This window comes from Amblyraja radiata, chromosome 12, assembly GCF_010909765.2.
Source record: "Amblyraja radiata isolate CabotCenter1 chromosome 12, sAmbRad1.1.pri, whole genome shotgun sequence".
Classification (NCBI taxonomy): Eukaryota; Metazoa; Chordata; class Chondrichthyes; order Rajiformes; family Rajidae; genus Amblyraja; species Amblyraja radiata.
The window spans coordinates 5,952,506-5,972,013 of NC_045967.1; the positions used below are offsets into that span (position 1 = coordinate 5,952,506).

Genomic DNA, 19,508 nt, shown 5'->3' on the forward strand with positions numbered 1-19,508 from the left:
GGATACAATACAAAGTACAATACAAAGTACAATACAATACAATACAATACAAACTGCTACAATACAATCAGCAGGGTCCGACTTGGCTGGATTAAGGAGTATTAGTAACACGGAGAGGTTGGACACATTTGGATTGTTTTCTCTAGAATGCCGGAGATTGATGGGACACCTGATAAAAGTATAAAAAAATATGAGAGGCACAGCTAGACTATCCAGCTGGAACCTTTATCCCAGGGTAGACACATCAAAAGGTAGAGGGCATAGATTTAAGGTTAGATCACAGTTCACTCACTCACAACCTGTGGACTCACAGTTCATTTACTCACTGCTTGTGGACTCACAATTCACTCACTCACCGCTTGTGGACTCACAATTCACTCACTCACCGCTTGTGGACTCACAGTTCACTCACTCACCGCTTGTGGACTCACAGTTCACTCACTCACCACTTGTGGACTCACAGTTCACTCACTCACCGCTTGTGGACTCACAGTTCACTCATTCCTTTTAAATGGCTTTTTTTTTTCATTTCTGTAAACCCTTGTTAATTCCAATAATAATGGCGCTGTGTGTAAAAAGGCAATTTGATGATCAAGATTTATTCTGTCGGATGGGGAATAGTGTGTTGCTGTGGACGGCTAATTTGGACCTTGTGATCCGCCAGACAGCTGAAGACAGGAGCTCACCAAGAAGATTTCAGAGACTTGTCCAAGCACAGTTGGCAGCCTGAGCTCAATTAATTCCTCAATCAGGCCCCCCTCTTATTTTCAGTCAACTAAAATGTCCGGGTCCCAGGATTGCATCTATCCCAGGCCAAGTAATTATTCACTCGGCAAAGACATTTAGCCGTTGAGAGCACTGCTGTTGTACAATTCTTGCCCTATTTGATAAAGTGAATTTTGTACATTTGATAAAATTGCAGTCAATGTATTCTCACATATTGGAAAATCTCAAGTGCACATTTCAATCTACATTGGTTGCATTTGTGGTGATGAAAGGCTTTCCAAAATATATTGCAGTGACTCATTCTTAGGAAACAGAGCAAGAGCAATAATTGTTGCCTGTCCCCAGTTGCCCTTCAGAACGTGATGGTGGGCTTCCTCTTGGACCATTTCGGAAGTACAATCAAGCTGCCTCACATTGCAGGAAGATAGTGAGTTGTCTCGGCAACATTAAAGGACGAGTCCCGGTCAGTCCGTCTCTCGGAAGGTGCCAAGTAATGTTAACCAACTGCTGGAGATCACAATGTTAGGAGACAGCGGTGTAAATTCCTTCAGTGTGTGGAGGGGGATGGTACACAGTGCACTTTATTCATGGATCTAGAAGGGTCTCGATCCGAAATGTTGCCTATTTCCTTCGCTCCACAGATGCTGCCTCACCCGCTGAGTTTCTCCTGCAATTATGTCTGCCGTTGTTCTCAAAAGCTTGCTTTTGGAGACCTGAAATAAAATGTGTTTGAAATATAGAATATAGAACAGTGCAGTGTAGGAAGTTGCTGGTTTAAACCGAAGATAGATAGATACAAAATGCTGGAGTAACTCAGCAGGACAGGCAGCATCTCTGGATAGAAGGACTGGGTGACATTTCAGGTCAAGACGTCTGCAGAAGGGTCACGCTGAGTTACTCCAACATTTTGTGGCTTATCTTCATAGAACAATACTGCACAAGGGCAGGCCCTTCATCTCACGATATCCATGGCAAACATGAAGCCTAGACCATCACTTATCTACCCGTGCATAATCCATATTTCTCCATTCCCAGCTTATTCAAAAACATCTTAAATGCCTCTATCGTTCCTGCCTCAACCATTAACCCGGGCAACACGCTCCAGGCACTCACCACCCTCAGTGTCAAGAAAAGTTTGCCCCGCACATCAGGGTGGCAGAGTGGCTCAGCGGTAGCGTCGCTGCCTCACAGCAGCAGAGACCTGGGTTCGATCCCCACTATGGGTGCTGTCTGTGTGGAGTTTACACGTTCTCCCCGTGACCGCATGGGTTTTATCCGGGTGATCCGGTTTCCTCCCACATTCTAAAGATGTGCGGTTTTGTGGGGTAATTGGCTTCTGTAAATAGCCCGTAGTGTGTAGCACAGAACCAGTGTATGGGTGATGACTGATTGATGCATAACAGGTAGGCCTAAGGGCCTGTTTACACTCTGTATCTCTAAACTTTGCTAAACATCTCCTTTCAACTTTGCCCTTCTCACCTTACAACCTATGGCCTCTAGTATTTGATTTTTCCATCCTGGGACAAAGGTTCTGATTGAATAATATGGTCAATAAATACCTGAATGAGATGCCTAGCGTAACATTTAATATCTGACTTGTAAATCGATGTGATTCTAATAAAGCTACTGTCGTTCAGGTATTAATCCAGCCGAACGCAGCCGAGCGCCCGGCCCGAACGCAGCCAAGTGCAGCCGAGCTCTGGCTGTACCGCATTCTCGCTGTTCCGCATCCTGCGCAAAGCCGCCGGCACGGCCGCGCACCGTCTGTGAACACGTTTAAGAAAGAACTACAGATGCTGGAAAAATCGAAAGTAGACAAAAATGTCGGAGAAACTGAGCGGGTGAGACATGCAAGGATTGCATGAGGCTGCCTCACCCGCTGAGTTTCCTCAGCATTTTTGTCTACCTTCTGTGGACACGTGATTTGAAGCCTGCCATCTGGGGCGGGATGGGAGCGGGACCCATGTGTACACGTGATAGATGTGGCCCGCCATCCGCTCACAGACATGCGTCCCGGCCCCTATGCAGAACAAGTCGACCCCTGTACTAATCACATTTTTGGCATTTTCAGTATCTGTAAGAAAATAATTAGTTATTATAAATTATAGTAGCCTCTTGACTTCATACGTGGCTTTTTACTGATAAGAATGGCTCATTTGTATCATTTTAGTACTAAAATACTCAGCACAACAGCATAATAGAATTATTCACATCTCGGCTCTTGAACGGAACACCCATTATATCTTCAATTTTTCTCTCATGCTACAGTTAAGTAGTGGTAATACGCTTGTGGATTTACAGTAGTGTGGAACTGAAGGATTAGGCTGTTGGGCTGATGGATGAGACCTACCAATCTTTCTGTCAAGTAGCTTATCTTCCATTCGACACCACTGTACACCCACGCACCCCTTATAGTTTAAACATCGGGAGTGGCAAACCTGTCACTCTTTTGCTTCATCTGACGTTATTTAAGATCAGCTTTTAAAGCAGGTATTATACAGAGAGTGGTTAATTTTCAAAGGGGGGCACTTTGACAAATACATATCGCAATGCATGCTCTTTCACTTAGTCCCAGTGTTTTGGGAGCCTGAAACCAACTGAAGCTCTTTGAGGTTCTCTCCAGCCTTTTTTACATCACCCACCACGACACTTCACTTTTAAATAATCGTTCTAAGGCTGCATTACGGCGTGACATTTGCCACACGTGATTTCAAGTGGGACAGGGAGCTCCAAAAACTGTGGCTGTGGATCTCAAAATTGGAATCATCTTACATGAGATTGTAGCTTCATATTTTGTGCCAGAAGTATGTAAAACTCAGATCATGTAATTTGTCCTTTCATTGGACTTCTGCTGCCACCAGAACACCACAACTGCTCCTTACCAGAGCACCACGGAACCAAATTAAACTTGCTTAGATATCTTTCCACAGAATCTAACCAGCAATGATTAAAGTGACATTCCCCTGGGAACAACATACTCGTGGTTCTAAATTCGAGCACATTTTGGAAGTGCGTAGGGAATGCCGTTATGAGAACACCATTATCATACAGAATTCCTTAATGAGGGTGCAAGATCTCTCACTACCTATATTAACCAGGAAAATATATTTTGAAAGGACAGGCGACTTGGCCTCTCAAGACTGCCAAAGAGTATCACTTCTACGCGATCATTCAGTGATCTATGCAGACCTCAACTCCTATTGTGTGCCAGTTCCCCATAACCTTCAATTCTCCGATCTTTCAATTATTTATCTATCTTCACCTTAAAAATATCCAATTACCTGATCACCTCCATGGTGAGGACAGAGAATGCCAGAGATTCACCACTCATTTGCAGTCTCTCGCCAATTAGATACAGCCTTTTTGACTCCTCTTACGAAAGTACATGACCCAACATTAAACTTCATCGACATGCTTTAACTAAATTCATTATTGCCGAATCACAATGTCCTCCACACATGTCCTTCCGACAGTTTTCATGTTATCAGCAAACTTGGGAACCTTGTGGAGACACTGAGACTGCAGATGTTGGCAATTTGAGCAATTCTGGACCAGGCAGCATGGGTGGAGAGAAATGGACAGGTAATGTTTTGGGTTAGGACCCTTCTTCAAACAGATGGAAACCTTTAGTTTCCTCCTCCAGGTTATTAATGTAAAAAGTAAACAGTTCACGACATAAGGTCAACCACTGGTTATATCAGTCCAACCCAAAGATAACCAATGTATTCAAACTCCTTCTTCTCTAGTTGACAATGAATTTTCAATCCATGCTAACACACTTCCGCCAAATTCCTTGGCCTCTTAGTTTATGTCCATCTTTTTACTCCATCTTATTTTTGAATCTTGTCAAATGCCTTTTGGAAAAGTACAACATCTACACGAATATTTCTCTATCACGTCCTCAAAGAACTTGAACAATTCCTTTTCTCAAATATGATTTATCTTTCATAAAGCCTTGTTAACTAGGTTTTATTACGTTTATCATTTCTATTTGATTACTTATTTCCACGTTGATTATAGATATTATGTTAACTTCTTTTCTATGCCACCCTTTTTAGAAAACATTAAGCATCTGTCTGTAGGGCTCAGTGGAGATTTAAAGTGGAAATCCTCCTGCATTTTAAGCAAGAACTGTAAACCCTGAATCAAAATAGAAAGTCCTGATTTGGAGTTCCTTGGTCACAGATGTATGTGATACAGAAAGGCAAGCTTGCCTAGCTTAAGCACAGGACAAAAGAAAGATTTGGTTTATTGACGGGGAGGAGAAAGATAAAGGTCAAATTGCAGAAAAAGTACAGATTGGTTCCTGGGCAAGGGCTTTGGTGCATTAATGCAACCTGGCAGGTGCTGGACAAACCGGTTACGCCTGTCTCGCTTATTGCCTTTGCCATTGGGCAGATATGCATCTAATCTCTCTGCACACAGAGTACATTTCTGCTGCTGTGTAATATGAGGTGGATCCGAGGGGAACTTTCCCACAGATCACCGCAAGTCATTTTTTTAACAAAGGGGCCACATAACTAACATTAAAATAATTGGGAAGTCTATTTTGATCAACTGTTAGAAAGGAAAATAATATGGTGAACGTAAGTAAGGTCACTGAGGCACTAGTTCTGATAACGTGGAAGTTAACCCATGATTTGACAAATTTGGCTTATTTCTCCAATGAGAACAATTCTTTGACCTATTTTGTAGTCCAGATATATTGGTACATGAGTGTATGGCTGGTTCATTGAGACAAGTGCTCTGGGTTCAATATGAAGGTGACTAAGTAAAGATGATATAGTTGTGTTTGGGTCACACAAACTTCAAAAAGGGGAAACCCAGCCAGAGTTCCTACTCATAATTCTAATGTGCTTCCAAACGCTGGTGTTCAAATCTCTGAAGACTTAAAATCACGTTCAAGTCAAGTCAAGAGAGTTTATTGTCATGTGTCTCAGATAGGACAATTAAATTCTTGCTTGCTGCAGGACAACAGGATATTGTAAGCAAAAATACAGAACAGTTCAGTTCAATATACACATAAATAACAGATAAAGTGCAATAGGTTGTTACAGTTCAGAGTCTGTTTGTTGGCAAGGTTAATAGCCTGATGGCTGTGGGGAAGTAGCTGTTCCTGAACCTGGATGTAACAGATTTCAGGCTCATGTACCTTCGGCCCGATGGTAGCGGAGAGATGAGTGGCCAGGATGTTGTGGGTCCTTGATGATGTTTGCTGCCTTTTTGAGGCAGCGACTGCGATAGATCCCTTCAATGGTGGGGAGATCAGAGCCGATGATGGACTGGGCAGTGGTTACAACTTTCTGCATCCTTTTCCGCTCCTGGACCCTCAGGTTGCTGAACCAAGCCGCAACCGGTCAGCATGCTCTCTACTGTGCACCTGTAGAAGTTGGAGAGAGTTCCCTTTGATATGCCAACTCTCCGTAATCTTCTCAGGAAGTAGAGGCGCTGATGTGCTTTCTTTATGATTGCATCAGTGTGCTGGGATCGGAAAAGATCTTCGGAAATGCGCACGCCCAGGAATTTGAAGTTCTTGACCATTTCCACCATCGACGAGGGAATTGAATGCAACATCTCCAAGTTTGCGGATGACACGAAGCTGGGGGGCAGTGTTAGCTGTGAGGAGGATGCTAGGAGGCTGCAAGGTGACTTGGATAGGCTGGGTGAGTGGGCAAATGCATGGCAGATGCAGTATAATGTGGATAAATGTGAGGTTATCCACTTTGGTGGCAAAAACAGGAAAGTAGATTATTATCTGAATGGTGGCCGATTAGGAAAGGGGGAGATGCAACGAGACCTGGGTGTCATGGTACACCAGTCATTAAAAGTAGGCATGCAGGTGCAGCAGGCAGTGAAGAAGGCGAATGGTATGTTAGCATTCATAGCAAAAGGATTTGAGTATAGGAGCAGGGAGGTTCTACTGCAGTTGTACAGGGTCTTGGTGAGACCACACCTGGAGTATTGCGTACAGTTTTGGTCTCCTAATCTGAGGAAAGACATTCTTGCCATAGAGGGAGTACAGAGAAGGCTCACCAGACTGAATTCTGGGATGTCAGGACTTTCATATGAAGAAAGACTGGATAGACTCGGTTTGTACTCACTAGAATTTAGAAGATTGAGGGGGGATCTTATAGAAACTTACAAAATTCTTAAGGGGTTGGACAGGCTAGATGCAGGAAGATTGTTCCCGATGTTGGGGAAGTCCAGAACAAGGGGTCACAGTTTAAGGATAAGGGGGAAATCTTTTAGGACCGAGATGAGGAAAACTTTTTTCACACAGAGAGCGGTGAATCTCTGGAATTCCCTCCCGCAGAAGGTAGTTGAGGCCAGTTCATTGGCTATATTTAAGAGGGAGTTAGATGTGGCCCTTGTGGCTAAAGGGATCAGGGGGTATGGAGAGAAGGCAGGTACAGGATACTGAGTTGGATGATCAGCCATGATCATATTGAATGGCGGTGCAGGCTCGAAGGGCCGAATGGCCTACTCCTGCACCTATTTTCTATGTTTCTATGTCCCCATCCTACCCCTTCCAAAGTCCACAATCAGTTCCTTGGTTTTGCTGGTGTTGAGAGCCATGCTGCTGCTGGGACTGCCTTCTTTTGGATGATATGGTAAGTTGAGGCCCCTTCAATAAAACTATCCCAAGGCACTATTTGAAGAGCAGTATCCTAACAAAAATTTAACCGTCAGAATATTTCTAAACTGATTATCTGGTGATTATCAGAATGTTTTTTGTGAGTTTTGCTATTCACAATTTGGTTGCCACGTTTCCTGTTTTATTAATAATGAAGATAGATAGAAAATGCTGGAGTAATTCAGCAGGACAGGGATGGGTGACATTTTGGGTCGAGATCCTTCTTCAGACTGATTGTCATGGGAGATGGAGATAAGGAAGGCTAAGGTGTGAAAACAAGACACTAATAGAGAAGAAGGTCATAGAGTCGGCGAGCAGGAGGAATCACAGGGGGAGTAGCGAGAGAGGATGTTGCAGAACTCTCGTTGGAGAGAGGAGGAGAACGTCTTCAAAGTAGACATACTTTGAGGAGATTTCGCAGTGGAGCAGACGAGATGTGTAGGAAGGAACTGCAGATGCTGGTTGACCGCAGTTGACTGAATGTACAACAATTAGGGCAGCCAGCCAGAAAGGAGATGATTAGTAAAGGGGCTGTCCCACTGCGGTGACCTAATTGGCGAGTTTAGAAGAGTTTAGGAGAGTGTGAAAAAATGTCATGTTGAAGACCTCCTTCGACCTCCTTCGACTATGTTGAAGACTATCTACGACTACCTTCGACTAGCCTCGATTACCTACGGATAACATGCCGACCTACTTCGACTAAACCTACGAGTAAAAAAAGTATCGATTTTTTCCATGGCAACCTTTTTTTGCTTGCGGGCATTTTTCAACATGTCGAAAAATACGCTGCGACCCAGCTGAGGTCTCGAGTACGCGGGGACTACTCTCGAGCATTAAGGAGAGTTACAAAGACCTCCTAGTCGACCTCGTGTCGACCATGAGTGTGAGTCGAGGGCAAACTCATCTGAACTCGCGGATTCAGTCGCCGTAGTGGGACAGCCCCTTTAATTCCTCCCTCGATCAAATTTGAGGACCACGCATCGTTGTGATTGAGGTTCATTTCATGCAGGATTTATAAGTGATTACTCTCCATTCACTGCTTCTTTCTCTGGTGAACTTATCCTGCTTTTGATGGCAAATGTTGCTAGAGTCTCTACTTCCTCTATTTTTCAAATAGATTGCTTTCGACTAACTTGACTTTTGCTGAATAATATACATTTTGGTTTGTCATTTATCCCATTCAGCTTCGAGTGTTGGCTAATGCATTGGTGTCAATAAATACAGTAGTCTTGAGAATTAAAATACTTCAATGGCTATAAAATGTTTTTGGACACACTGGAATTACATAAAGGCAAGTCATTCTTTCCTTTGTATGGATTGTGAATGCTTGGTCTTCACTACAATAGCTCGCATTCAAATATCCATTCAACGCCCACTGTATAAGTACACTTGTGAATAATAACTACTTAGTTAAAGCTCAGATTTGTATACCAAAAGCTGTTTGCTCATACAACATGTATCGAGGAACTTGCAATTAAATTAAAATGATAAGGAATTCTACAGATAGAATAACAAATGCGAGTTGCAATGAATGTCTTTGTGTATGATCGATTGTGAAAATGTAGACTGCACTCTTTGATTGTTAAAACATAGACCCAAATCTAAAAACATTTGCTTTCAGAAAAACGTGAAAGCAAAAGAACTGAAAAATACTGATTTATTTTTCCAAAAAAGAAAATTCACCTTTCCATGATTGCTGAATTCTAATCTCCCCTCTTACATTAATATCTCCTAAAAAAAAAAGCAACCATCATGGAACTAAATTTATTCATTTCAGATATCAGTGCATTCTCAGTCTGTTCATTCTGAAGATGCAATGCTTCTAATTACATAGGTAATGATTTTGCTAACAGTGGACATATTAAACCTTGGGTCCTGTTCTCCCTCTGTTTATATATCAAAACAACGCTCAAAAACATTTCTTGCAACCAAAATAGACGAGGTAGTGATCCAACTTGTGGTAAATATTTGCCCTAGCTTCTATTGTAAAGTTTTGGGATGAGATGATTTTCTTTCTCTCTCAGCCATTGCAGATGTGTAGTTCCTGTGGAGTTCAATGAAATATATTTTATGTATTACAGTCTGGCTGGGAACAGTGACTAATGGAATAAGGAACAACAGACAAAATTTATGGATGAACAGCAAGAAAAAGACTTTGGAGCCACAAAACAGCACAACCCTACTGGGTCAATGAAGAAGGTGAGCGATGAGTTACAAATGGACAACACAGTGGCACAGCGGTAGAGATACTGCCTTACAGCGCTAGAGATCCGTCCAATCCTGACTACAGGTTCTTGTCACGCTAGAGGCAGGAAACATGTTCCTGATGTTGGGGGAGTCCAGATCCAGGGGCCACAGTTTAAGAATAAGGGGTAAGCCATTTAGAACGGAGACAAGGAAAAACTTTTTCTCACAGAGTTGTGAGCCTGTGGAATTCTCTGCCTCAGAGGGCGGTGGAGGCCGGTTCGCTGGATACTTTCAAGAGAGAGCTAGATAGGGCTCTTAAAGATAGCGGAGTCAGGGAATATGGGGAGAAGGCAGGAACAGGGTGCTGATTGGGGATGATCAGCCATGATCACATTGAATGGCGGTGCTGGCTCGAAGTGCCAAATGGCCTACTCCTGCACCTATTGTCTATTGTCTGTACGGAGTTTGGCCCCGTAACCTGCGTGGGTTTTCTCAGAGATCTTCGTTTTCCTCCCACACTCCAAAGACATACAGCTCTGTAAATTAATTGGCTTGGTATAAATGTAAAATTGTCCCTAGTGTGTGTGGGGTAGTGTTGTTGTGCAGGGATCGCTGGTCGGTGCAGATTTGGTGGGCCGAAGAGCCTGCTTCCGCACTGTATAACCAAACTAAACTATAAACTAAACACTAACTTGACTCGGTATTTTTGATTAAATTATTTATGAATTTTGCCTTTGACATTGTGAAATTAACATGGAGCATGGTAGACACAAAATGGTGGAGAAACTCAGCGGGTGAGGCAGCGTCTATGGAGAGAAGGAATTGGCGACATTTCGGGTCGAGACCCATTGGTCGTGGAAAGCTCCACACAGTGCAATCCCCTTGCCTCATGAAGTCTCAACAGTTCAGGAAAGCATCCCATCACTACCTTTTCACAGGAAATGGGCAATAAATTCTAACTTCAATAGAGATACCCACATTCAAAGAATGAATAAAATAGCTGAAACAATCTAGCAAATCTAATTAACAGACATGAAGTAAAGCTGGGGAGTAGGGGTTTGTGGGAGTTGGGTCAGAACATTACTCCAGGACAATTTAAAGAAGAATTCTCATCATTTAAAAACAAAGAATGAAACTGTTTCCAGTGATCTGTGATGAGAAGTGGTAGCACAGAGATGAGAGTTGCCCTTTATAAAAGAAATATTTGGCACTTGGATGTTTATATCTGAATGTCCATGATTTTAATGTCCGTTACCAACATACCAAGCATAGTATGTTACCTAAAATAAACTGCAGTTAGTTTTCTTTGGTAATGATGTGATAAGATGGTGAACAAAGACTCTAATTCTTGTTAGCAGTGATCTAAATCAGTAAAGTCATCAATTGAAGAATAGATAGATGCAAAATGCTAGAGTAACTCAGCGGGACCGGCGGCATCTCTGGAGAGAAGAATTGGGTGATGTTTCAGGTCAAGACCCTTCTTCAGACTATCCAGAGAAGCTGCCTGTCCCGCTGAGTTACTCCAGCATTTTGTGTCTATCTTCAGTGTAAACCCAGCATCTGCAGTTCCTTCCTACAAATTAAAGCATAGAGTTTGAATTAGCTTCTTGGCTGAGAAGGCTGGATAGTATATATTATTCAGTTTCTCTGGCCTTTCATGCCAATTAATCTGAATGTTCGGTAGTATGTGATTATCAACAAATGATCCCTTCTTCTCTTGTTCACTGCAATGGCATTGTAACACCTGAAAATTAAAAACAAACTGCAGATACTTGAAATCTGAAATAGAAACAGAACATTGTAGAAATACTGGAGAGGACAGGCAGCATCTGTGGAAAGAGAAACTGTATCAACACTTCAAGTTGAAGACCCTTCGTAAGAACGAACCTGTTTTCTCTCTTCACCCCCAAAGTTCCACCCTGCAATCAAATTCACTTGAACACCTCCCTACCCTTTCTTGATCTCACCGTCTCCATCACAGGAGGTAGACTATCGACTGACGTCTATTATAAATCTACTCACTCCGACAACCATCTAGATTGTCTGTACCCGTTCTCACCCAGCATACAACTAACATTGGCCAGATTCCTTTATCATCATTACTTTTCTTGCATATTTTTCATTCATTTGTTCTATATCTCACTACATCACCGTCTCTATCTCTCGTTTCCCTTTCCACTGACTCTCAGCCTGAAGAAGGGTCTCGACACGAAACGTCACATTCCTTTTCTCCAGAGATACTGTCTGACCCGCTGAGTTTCTCCAGCTTTTTGTGACTATAACCATATAATAACCATATAACAATTACAGCACGGAAACAGGCCATCTCGACCCTTCTAGTCCGTGCCGAACACGTATTCTCCCCTAGTCCCATATACCTGCGCTCAGACCATAACCCTCCATTCCTTTCCCGTCCATATAACTATCCAAGTTATTTTTAAATGATAAAAACGAACCTGCCTCCACCACCTTCACTGGAAGCTCATTCCACACAGCCACCACTCTCTGAGTAAAGAAGTTCCCCCTCATGTTGCCCCTAAACTTCTGTCCCTTAATTAACCATATAATAACCATATAACAATTACAGCACGGAAACAGGCCATCTCGACCCTTCTAGTCCGTGCCGAACACGTATTCTCCCCTAGTCCCATATACCTGCGCTCAGACTATCTTTGGTTTAAACCAGCACCTGCAGTTCCTTCCTACACAATCCGTTAAACTTCTCACCTTTAAGCTAAGCCCTTTGACATCTCCACCCTGGGGAAAAAGTTCTGATTGTCTACCCTAGATGCCTCTCATAAATTTAAATACTTTGATTGGGTCTCCCCTCAACCTCTGGCATTCCAGAAAAAACAATCCAAGTTTGTCCATCCTCTCCTTGTGGCTAATATTCCTGAACTCAGGCAGCATTCTGGTAAATCTCCCTTTGCACCCACTCCAAATCCCTCACATCCTCCGGCAATGAGGCGACCAGAAGGGTCTCGACCTGAAACACCACATTTTCTCTCTCTGACCCGCTGAGTCACTCCAGCTCTTTGTGTCTATCTTCTCTCTTTCCCAGTTCTGGTAAAGGATCTTCAACCTGAAACATTAACACTCTTTCTCTCTCCACAGCTGCTGCCTGACCACCTGAGTATTTCCCTTTCTGTCCGCAAATTCCACCCACGATTTCTCGCGGGCCCCCTTAAATATAAAGATGGCCTTCCTTTCACTCGTGATAAGGCACTGGTGAACTAGACCACATATTGTGCACCAATTGAAAGTCATAGTCAGGGCTACCAACATTGGGTAAGAGTTGAGAGTGAGAAATTGCGAGGGAGCGTAGCGACCGAGGGGGGAGTCCCCCCTCCCACCGTAGGAAGCTTTTGCATTTGTCAGCTTGAAATTGTGCAATCTGGTGCATACTGTAGCGAGTCTTTTAACTTACACTTGAATGCAATATATATGCTTTAAATTGGATTAGGTATGAATAAGGTTAGGCTGAATTACATTCCTAATTACATTCCACAGTAGAGCCAGGCTCTGATCAACAGGTGCAGCACATGAATGACTATATTCATGTATGGAAATCAGATTATAATTCACGCCGTTATGCATATATATATAGAGAAAAAAAACAGAAACAAGGCAAGAGTCGGACTTCCATCACTGTTCTGCACAAATAAATCAATCAACCTTACCCTTTGACTATAGAAACAAGATGAAAATAATGCCACATATTCAATCGTATATATGGTTCAATGAAATTAAGATATATATGTAAAACATATATATGGAAACAGGCCCTTCGGCCCACCAAGTCCACACCAACCAGCAATCTACCATACACCAGTTGTATCCTACACACCAGGGACAATTTACCGAAGCCAATTAACCTACAAATCTGCACTTCTTTCGGATGTGGGTGAAACCAGGATATCCAGAGAAAACCCATGTGGTAGTAAGGCAGCAACTCTACCGCTGCGCCACCGTGCCACCCCATTACATTATTTTTTCTGTAATATATTTATTATGGTGTCACGTCAATAAAGATGAACGCATGATTCTGATTTCTGCCCTTAGTTGGATAACACACATGTCCAGTCATTGTGTTTTATTGCTGGTTTTCAACCTCTTCGATCTGGTCTCGACCCGAAACATCACCCATTCTTTCTCTCCAGAGATGCTGCCTGTCCTGCTGAGTTTTTCTAGTTTTTAGTGTCTATCTTCAGTTTAAACCAGCATCTACAGTTCCTTCCTACACTCTTTGTTAAGCGAAACAGGTCCTATTCTCATAATATTATTCACCTCAACCAAGTTTTTTCTTCACCTCCGTTGCTGCAGAGAATACAATCCCAGTAATCAAATCTTTCTTAAAAGTGAAAAGAAAAATCCAGCCCTGCCAACATCTTCATAAATCGCCTCTGGATCCTCTCCAGAGCAATTGCACCCTTTCTACAATGTGTCATAGTCTTACAGCATGGAAACAGGCCCTTCATCCCTACTTGTTCATGCAGATCAAGATGCCCCATCTAAACTAGTCCCATTTATCTGCATTTGGTCCATATCCCTTTAAAAAATAACATGTTCCCTTTCCTGACTCTACCTCATAAGTACTTTAACGCTGTTATCAGAGCAAAGGGATATTAATCTCAAGAATCAAAATGGGGAAAGTGGGGGCGATTTTGCTTAAATGTTAATTCTAAGCCCATTCAGATCTGCATGGAGTCAGAGTTATACAACATGAACATGGCTGTGCCAATTTGTCCATAATGATCAAGTTTGCCATCTGCGTGCCCAGGGACTGGCTGCCGTTCCCAGATCAGCTCGCGTCCCAGGGACTGGCTGCAGTTCTCAGGTCGGCTCGCCTGCCCCGACCCCGCCAAAACGAATTGAAAAAAAGTAGGCGTTTTTTCGGGTTGTGCCATGCGCCGTAGGTTGCCGAACCCTGTCCTAGATGTTTGGCCTCATTGTGGTCCTCCCCATGTTTTACAACTGATTCACCTGATTAGTTCCATCTCCGGCTGTTTCATGTTGTCGGAGGCTGCACATCCAACCAAGAGAGAAGAGAAGAGACGAGACGTGACGTCACTCACAGCTGTCAACCGGCACGCTTCCCCAAACCGCACAGATCGCTCTCATGTGGCACAAAGAGACAAACTGTGCAGGGACTGAAGACAGCGTGAGAATTATGTCATCAGCGTGTGAGCGTGAGAATTGGACGAAATGCGTGACTCTCACGCTCAAAGCGTGAGAGTTGGCAGCCCTGTATAGTCATAGAGTGATACAGTGTGGAAACAGGCCCTTCGGCCCAACTTGGCCACACTGGCCAACATGTCCCAGCTACACTAGTCCCACCTGCCTGCGTTTGGTCCATATCCCTCCAAACTTGTCCTTTCCATCTACCTGTCAAAGTGTTTCTTAAACGATGGGCAATCCAAGCCTCAACTACCTCCTCTGGCAGCTTGTTCCATACACCCACCATCCTCTGTGTGAAAAAGTTACCCCTCAGATTCATATTAAATCTTTTCCCCTTCACCTTGAACCTATGTCCTCTGGTCCTCGATTCCCCCAGTCTGGGCAAGAGACTGTGTATCTAGTATATGAAAGTGATTGAAAACCTGCCAGAGTTTTACTCAAGCAGCTGATCCACATACAACACCTGCTCGAACTGTAAACATCCCTCACTGTGTCTGATGCACACACACAAATAGAATTACCGCATTACACATTATCTGCTCTGAACCAGCGATATATCAACCCCATCGTATAAATAACAGGATCATATTTTGACATTAACAACTCCTGATCTAAACTCCCTTTTCTGTCAAGTAGCAAAGACTCGAGGCACGGCATCGCAGCGGTAGAGTTGCTGCATTATAGCGCTTGCAGAGCCAGAAACCCGGGTTTCATCCTGACTACGGGTGCTGTCTGTACGGAGTTTGTACGTTCTCCCCGTGACTGCATGGGCTTTCTCCGAGATCTTCGGTTTTCTCCCACACTCCAAAGACGTACGAGTTTTTAGGTGAATTGGCTCGATACAAGTGAAAATTGTCCCTAGTGTGTGTAGGTAAGATAGTGTTAATGTGCGGGGATCGCTGGTCGGTGCGGACTCGGTGGGCCAAAGGGCCTGTTTCAGCGCTGTATCTCTAAACTAAACTGAACTAAATCAACTGCCTTCAATTCAGTTTGTCTTCAATTCCCCGTATAAATTATGCCTGACTTTTCTCAGTCTGCTCAACATCCTAAAAGTAGGAACCATCCAACGTACAGGTGGCGTGGAGCCTGAGGTCAAATGATGCCATACAGAGACAGGTGCGGTGCTTGGATTTGAGGTTAGGTGTGATGTGTGGAGAGCTTATACACGGGAACAAAATGGTACCCGCTGTGTTTACTGAGCACGAATAATCGAAACATAGGGTTTTGAAAATGTGACAAACAGATGGTCAGATTGGCAACATGTGATGTAGACGAGGAGCACTGACAACAATGATCTTGGATAACACCATTGCTCTCTGAAATTAATTAGCATCATTAGATCAGATAAGGCAATATCCTCTGTTTCAGGAAGCAAGTATCATAAACAGTAGAGTACATTTTACCATCAACTTGACTTGGGTAAAACCCAATTACATGAAATAAAAATAAAAACATTGCAGATGCTAAAAATCAGAAGTAAAACAGAAAATGCTTGATGTCTTTGTCGGGAAGCTATTCACTGACTGCAGCTCAGCCTTCAACAACATGAAGCTGAATAGGCTCATCTCTGCACTCTTAGACCTTGGCCTTGGGGCCTTCATCTGCAACTGGCTTCTGATATTTCTGGCTGGCAAACCTCATTTGGTTAGAATTGGTCATAACAGCTCCTCCGCCCTGACCTGCAACATTGAAGCTCCTCACGGTGGAGTGCTCGGTCTCTTGCTCTACTCAAGACAATAGACAATAGGTGCAGGAGTAGGTCATATGGCCCTTCGAGCCAGCACCGCCATTCAATGTGATCATGGCTGATCATACCCAATCAGTACCCCATTCCTGCCTTCTCCCCATATCCCCTGACTCCGCTATCTTTAAGAGCCCTATCTAGCTCTCTCTTGAAAGTACCCAGAGAACTGGCCTCCATCGCCCTCTGAGGCAGAGAATTCCACAGACTCACAACTGTGTGAAAAAAGTGTTTCCTCATCTCCGTTCTAAATGGCTTACCCCTTATTCTTAAACTGTGGCCCCTGCTTCTGGACTCCCCCAACATCAGGAACATGTTTCCTGCCTCTAGCGTGTCCAAACCCTTAATAATCTTATACGTTTCAATAAGATCCATTCTCATCCTTCTAAACTCCAGAGTATATAAGCCCAGCCGCTTCATTCTCTCAGCATATGACAGTCCCGCCATCCCGGGAATTAACCTTGTGAACCTACGCTGCACTCCTTCATTAGCAAGAATGTCCTTCCTCAAATTTGGAGACCAAAACTGCACTCAATACTCCAGGTGTGGTCTCACTAGGGCCCTGTACAATTGCAGAAGGACCTCTTTGCTCCTATACTCAACTCCTCTTGTTATGAAGGCCAACATGCCATTCGCTTTCTTCACTGCCTGCTGTAGCTGCATGCTTACTTTCATACACACAGTGCTGGAGTAACTCAGCGGGTCAGGCAGCATCACTGGGGAACAGATTGATTGTGGTAGGGGGAGAAAGCTGGGAAAGATTAGTACGTCGCCCACATCCTCGAACTCGCAGCATACATTTCCTCCTTGAGTGGTCCTACCTTCTCCTTGCTTACTCTGTTGTTTTAATATATAAACGTGGGAATTTTCTTTAATCCGACTCGCTGATGATATTTCATGGCCCTTCTTATTGTCTGCTTGAGTTATTTCCTGCTTGCTATATATTCCACAAAAGCCCCATCTGATTTCCTTTTCCTTTTTTTTAAACCAAATTTACAATCTCTTTGGTCATCCAAGGTTCCTTCACCTTGCAATCCTTATCCTTCCTCCTTACTGGAACATGTCAATCCTGAAATGTGATTAGCTGGCCATTAAATGACTCCCACATGTCAGATGTGGACTTACCTAATGATAGCTGCTCATAATTTACCCTCCCTAGCTCTTGCCTGTGCTGCTGTAATCTGCCACACTCCAATTTAATCCATTCCCCGAAGATCTAGACATATCCACACATTCTTAACTATCTTAACAATAATGGACTTTTTATCATTGTTCCCAAAATACTCTTCCACTAAAACTCCAGTCGCCTGGCCAGGCTCATATCCCAATAGAAAGGTCCAATATGGTCCCTCCTCGAGTTGTACCATCCACATACTGTTTCTAAAAAAACTCTAGGATATGCCTGACAACTTCTGCCCCATCTATGGATTTTGCTTTGAGTAAGTGCCAGGTTAAAGTGGTCCATCATGACAATTGTTGCCTTTGTGGATCCGGACCATTGTTTGGTATTTATCGAGGCTGCAGCGGTGAGGCCTGTGGGTTGGCTCGGCAGGAGTTGAGCTGGGTTGCAGCTCAACTCTAGCTGTGGCACCCACCCACCCCCCCCCCCCCCCACCCCCCACCCCCCCACCCCCCGCTCTAAAGGGCAGCCAACACCACCCAGGTTATTCACACCCCCCGACCCTGACCCCCCCCCACCCCTCGGGTTATTCACCCCCCCCCCCCCGCACCCTCCCCCTCAGCTCAAAAAGTAATCCAACACTCCCCCTCCCTCTCTTCCCCCTCCCTCTCTACCCCCTCCCCCTCCCTCTCTTCCCCCTCCCTCTCTTCCCCCTCTCTACCCCTCTACCCCCTCCCTCTCTAACATCCTCCCTCTCTACTCCCCTTCTCTGCCCCCATCCTCACTGCCCCCCTCCCACTCTGCCACCATTCCATCTCTACCCCCTTCACCCTCTCCCTCTCTACCCCCTCCCTCCCTCTCTACCCCACTCCCTCTCCCTCTCTAGCCACGCCTACACAGTTGGGGGCTATGCGTGAGTGGATAGGGCAGGGAATGGGGGGAAAGGAGCAAATGAATAATATTAATACAATATCAAGGCGGTGGTTAGTGTGTGTGTGTGTGACTCCGCAGGCCTCCCCCCTCCCCCATAAACTGCATGTTGAGGGGACTGGACCCAACAGGTCCCACTTGGTCTAGTATCCATTAAAATGTTCACAAGAAATAGAAGAAATAGGCCATTCGGCCCATCATGTGTACACCATTCAATCGTGGCTGATCTATCTTTTCCTCTCAACCCCATTCTCCTGACCTTTCCCCATAACCTTTGACATTTTTACTAATCAAGAAGCTATCAATCTCTGCTTTAAAAATACCCAATGACTTGGCCAAAGTTGAGTGGAAAGATACCCGAGCAGGGATGACAGTGGAACATAAATGGCAGGTATTTCTAGGAATAATACAGAAGGTGCAGGATCAGTTCATTCCTAGGAGGAAGAAAGATTCCAAGGGGAGTAAGGGGCGACCGTGGCTGACAAGGGAAGTCAGGGACAGTATAAAAATAATAGAGAAGAAGTACAATGTAGCAAAGATGAGCGGGAAGCAAGAGGATTGGGTAATGTTTAAAGAGCAACAGAGAATAACTAAAAAGACAATACGGGGAGAAAAGATGAGGTACGAAGGTAAGCTAGCCAAGAATATAAAGCAGGATAGTAAAAGCTTCTTTAGGTATGTGAAGAGGAAACAATTAGTTAAGACCAAAGTTGAAGACTGAAAAAGGTGAATTTATTATGGGAAACAATGAAATGGCAGATGAGTTGAACAGGTACTTTGGATCTGTCTTCACTAAGGAGGACACAAACAATCTTCCTGATGTACTAGTGGCCAGAGGATCTGGGGTGACGGAGGAACTGAAGGAAATCCACATTAGTCAGGTGTTGGGTAGACTGATGGGACTGAAGGCTGATAAATCCCCAGGGTCTGCATCCCAGGGTACTTAAGGAAGTGACTCTAGAAATCGTGGATGCATTGGTGATAATTTTCCA

The 19,508-nt window shown here is 44.0% G+C and overlaps 1 protein-coding gene across 1 annotated transcript in view; it reads left to right on the forward strand.

Annotated features, from left to right (window-relative positions):
* nexmif (neurite extension and migration factor) overlaps positions 1-19,508 on the forward strand; it is a 325,589-nt gene that overhangs the window by 269,175 nt on the left and 36,906 nt on the right. The window contains exon 2 of the mRNA XM_033030141.1: positions 9,442-9,559. The gene's annotated coding sequence lies outside the window, so the exon portion shown is untranslated. The remainder of the gene's footprint in view (positions 1-9,441; positions 9,560-19,508) is intronic.